Raw genomic sequence first — 4,918 nt, 5'->3', positions numbered from 1 at the left:
GCCAAAGGTGGTGCATACCAACAGGCTTTGGCGTTATCACGGTCAGGACATTCCAGTTGGGACGAAGTGAGCAACGGAACAAAAGACGCTGTTGGAGACGTGTCACCTGGAAAAGCCACTGTCGAAGAAGAAACTCTACTCGGTTTTGATAAGGGAAACAGTGAAGTCCTTAATGAAGTTACTACCACTAATGTGACTATTAACGATAATAGCACATTTCCTGATGGAGAAGATGAACGAGATGGAGACCAGTACGGAAGAAGATACGCCCCGTACAATTGAGAGACTTTGTTGAATTTTAATTTTGTGTTTGTAAATCCTGTACATTTAATTAAGTTATTGTTAATTTTCTATTGGTTTAACGAGAACGTACTTATTATGTTTCTCTGTAGTATTATGTAAAGTGCGTTTGTTTTTGATATTACGGAGCTTAATAAAGATGGATTAAGAAGCTAAATTAGTTAAAGAAGCTGTAAAAATTATTTGGATTAGCACGTGCTACCACTTTAGGACTATCTTGTATTCATGAATTACCTTGGCTTAAAGAGCCTTTTGTAAATGTATAAAATACATGTTTTAAAATTCTGTCTCATATACACCCTTGGCAACAGTATCAATATTTAACCTTGCAGCTGATAGCGTTATCTTTTTTTCAGTTAGCTTATCGTCTCTTATACTTCCACATTTTTTTCAACTCTTCGTCGTAGCAACTGGTAAACGTATACAGGAAAGAGAAAATGAACAACTGACACCATCCCCGGAAGTTTTTCCGTAACGTCCTTCATTCGTTCTGGGAAACTTACCGACAGTACATCCTTGAATAAAGACTCTAATAAGGAGTGGTTTAGTAAAAAACGAGACATTACACCCCGCCAACGGAATATTGTTAAAAATTGTGACTCACTACTAGAACAAAATGATAACAATCAACAGAAGGGTCAATTAAATTTCGCTACACAACCGTACCCCGTCTCGGGAAAAATCACTTTAAATTACTACCATAAAAACTAACAATTCGGGAATATCACTTGAACCAGCGAAAAACAAAACAAAACTCATTACTCTGAAAAGTAATTAATGCTTTAATCACTGAAATAAAAAATTCGGAGAAATCACTTCAACTACTGAAATAAAAATCACAACAAGAAAGAATGACTTGAACCTCGGAAATAGAAACTTATTACTCGGACAAATCAAATTCCCCGCAGTGGCACAGCGGCAGGTCTGCGGACTTACAACGCTAGAAACCGGGTTTCGATATCCGTGGTGGGCAGAGCACAGATAACCCATTGTGTAGCTTTGTGTTTAATTACAAACAAATCACTTTAATACCAAGAAAACTTCGTTACTCTAAAAATCACTTTACTCGAATGAAAACGCACAAGTGGGGGGAAAAAAGTACAAGGAAATGAACCACATAAAGCACTAACACTAAAGCTTACTCAGAACACTTAAAGCACTAACCCTAAAGCTCATTGCTTAGGACAAGAAAAGGAACCACATAAAGCACTAACACTAAAACGTATTACACAGGACAAGGAAATGAACCACATAAAGCACTAACACTAAAACGTATTACACAGGACAAGGAAATGAACCACATAAAGCACTAACACTAAAACTCAGGACAAGGAAATCAAACACTTAATGCACTAACCCTAAAGCTCATTAATCTGAAAAAACATAATGAAACAACACTTCAACAACTGAAATGAAAACTGATAACAAGATGTTTGTCTTCTAGCTAACTAGTACAGCAAAGGAATACAAATAAACTTTATCATCTGTTTCTGATAACAAGATATTTAAGAATGCTGTGTTTGTTGTATCCAAGCCGGCCTGATTAGGTCTGGATTAAGCGAAGCGCGTCGTCACTAATGGATATAACAAATATAGTGTGGTTTGAATACTATTACTTAAACACTCTTCACATTCTTGAGGGACCAGATAGAGAACGTCGTGTTTAAAAATATAACAGTTCTGATACTATTGTTTTATGAGAAGTATAATTAATTATAATCACGCTTCGTCAGTTTGCAAAAAGCGTTCATACTATAACAAATGGTTTATGTTAATCGTGTGTGTGTGTTTTGTTATAGCAAAGCCACATTGGGCTATCTGCTGTGTCCACCGAGGTGAGTCGGACCTTTTATTTTAGCATTGTAATATTGTAAATCCGATGTATTGCCGCTGTCCCACTGAGGGACATATCAATGACATTATTATATGATTAATAAGACTATGCCAAAAAGCTTAATAAATACCTGTCATGCGTTACTATCAAAACAAGAAGTTTCTGTACAACCATTACGTTGATGTATGTTATCACAAGGTAATGTTACTTTCTTATTAAATATTTTAATTACAATATTTTTACATATTCAGTATATCTGTGTGTGGTGTTCATATATATGTGTTATGTTATTGATGTGAACTTGAGACCTTTTTTTTAACCTCTTAACAACAATATAAATGAACGTGTAAAGTAAACGATGTTTGACACTCTGTAGGGTTTCCTTTGGGAGCTCCAGAGGATCAATGGTTGAAACACTGGTGTTTGATGACACTGAGGACATAGCTTTCTCGCCGCTCGAGAACCGGTAGGTACTTATATTTGTAGTAACTTTGTATTTGTACTTATATTTCTAAAAACTGATATTCAGTTCATTGGAGAATTATGTATTTAATACAGTACGAAAAATGACAGTTACAAAAACTGGTATTTGTTTGTTTGGTTTGAATTTCGCGCAAAGCTACACGAGGGTTATCTGCGCTAGCTGTCCTTAATTTAGTAATGTAAGACTAGAGGGAAGGCAGCTAGTCATCACCACCCACCGCCAACTCTTAGGCTACTCTTTTTACCAACGAATAGTGGGATTGGCCGTCACATTATAACGCCCCCCCCCCGGCTGAAAGGGCGAGCATGTTTGGTGGGACTTGGATTCGAACCCGCGACCCTCAAATTGCTAGTCGAGAACCCTAACCACCTGGCCCTGCCGGGCCCAAAACTGGTAAATCACTGGTTTTGTGCACGTGCCGGGCCCAAAACTGGTAAATCACTGGTTTTGTGCACGTTTAATTTGTTATGCTGGGAACACCTAACTCTTCCGGTACATGTTTATGTCTTCACCAGCTGATATCTGACAATATTACTGTGTTCTTCAAATTATGGGAAGCTAACAAAGAAACAGCTCGTGTTGATTTATCTAGGAATATTGTATGTCGGTCTGTTATGGGAATATCGTGAGAATGCCATCAGATAACTTGTCTTTAAACTAGAAAACCTATCAACTATGAAAAATAATGATTCTTATCTGCACAATTTGGTCGCTAGGATTCGCTACTTCATTGTCAGTCGATTCAATAAGAACTCCAGGACAAAAACTGGAGTGATTATCACTAACAAGAATTCTTGCGTCTGGTTAATTTTGAGAAGGTCTGGATCACTTTACACTGGTCGAATAGTCGTTTGAACTTTTATCAAGGTCACCAGAATTGACATGAAGACAGAACAGCACATTTAGACTTTTATCGAGATAACATTTGGTGTCTGAATTATCCACAGCTGAGTGAATTTTCTACCAATGACTAGAAAACAAAAAATATACAAAATCTTCAGTGTAACATATTTGATCTTTTTCGGGGTACCCCTGGTGGCTCAGCGGTAAACTTGCCAGCTTTTAATGCTAAATTTCGGGGATCAATTCCTTCGGTGACTCCAGCAGAAATAGCCAATTGGATTTTTTGGTGCTAAGCAACAAAGAGCGTGATCTTATTCCCGAGGTGTGGAATTATTGATAAATTGATTTGGTATTGAACAACTTTCCACTGGTGCAATCAGACCTGACTTTGTACTGAAGTACGACAATGCCAAGATTATGATTAACTAACTTGAATAAGAAACCACGGAGGTTGTAGATTTACAAGAAGTTGACCCACGAATCACCTCTTGAACCACAACCCAGAATCACTTGAAAAACATGATATAAAGTCATCCATTGATTAAACAGAAGCATTCTTCATAGACGAAGGGGTTGTATCAATGACATATCTTCATAGACGAAGAAGCTGTATCAACGACATATCTTCATAGACGAAGAAGCTGTATCAACGACATATCTTCATAGACGAAGGGGATGTATCAACGACATATCTTCATAGACGAAGGGGATGTATCAATGACATATCTTCATAGACGAAGGGGATGTATCAATGACATATCTTCATAGACGAAGAAGCTGTATCAACGACATATCTTCACAGACGAAGGGGATGTATCAACGACATATCTTTTGAGGAAGGTTATTTAGTTAGTTTGTTGTTAAGCATAAAGCTACACAATAGGCTATATGTACTCTGCCCACCAATGGAACCGAAACCATATTTTTAGCATTATAAGCCGTAAAATTTATCTGTGCCCCACCAAGGTGCGCATCAGATTTGTTTGTTGTTAAGTATCGAAACCTGGTTTTTAGTGATATGAGTCCTCAGACTAACCACTGAGCCACTGGGGGGCGGAACCTCAGGAGAACAATTGTTAATTATTGCATACATATATATGGACAACTGGGATATTCCAGACAGTTTCAACTAAATAAAGATTTATTGAGATTTTTTTTCCACCACCTAACTTGAATAACAGATTTATAATTTAACTAATTATGAAATAATATATGTTAAAGTAGGTTCAGACACACCATGCTACCACCTTGACATTCATCTAATCACAGTTCTAATCTTATATATAAATACATTCAGTGTAGTTCTTCTAATATAATGATACTTCTAATCTTATATATAAATACATTCAGTGTAGTTCTTCTAATATAATGATACTTCTAATCTTATATATATAAATACATTCAGTGTAGTTCTTCTAATATAATGATACTTCTAATCTTATATATATAAATACATT

General features: G+C 36.5%; 1 long non-coding RNA gene across 1 annotated transcript in view; it reads left to right on the top strand.

Moving 5' to 3' along the window:
* LOC106476814 overlaps positions 1-2,600 on the top strand; it is a 10,460-nt gene extending 7,860 nt beyond the window's left edge. The window contains exon 3 of the long non-coding RNA XR_001291935.2: positions 2,511-2,600. This is a non-coding gene — a long non-coding RNA (uncharacterized LOC106476814). The remainder of the gene's footprint in view (positions 1-2,510) is intronic.
* Positions 2,601-4,918: the final 2,318 nt, after the last annotated feature.

This window comes from Limulus polyphemus, unplaced genomic scaffold (assembly GCF_000517525.1).
Source record: "Limulus polyphemus unplaced genomic scaffold, Limulus_polyphemus-2.1.2 Scaffold11682, whole genome shotgun sequence".
NCBI classification, from domain to species: domain Eukaryota; kingdom Metazoa; phylum Arthropoda; class Merostomata; order Xiphosura; family Limulidae; genus Limulus; species Limulus polyphemus.
The sequence above is the reverse complement of the archived record's forward strand: the minus strand, read 5'-3'. Positions and strand labels throughout refer to the sequence as shown.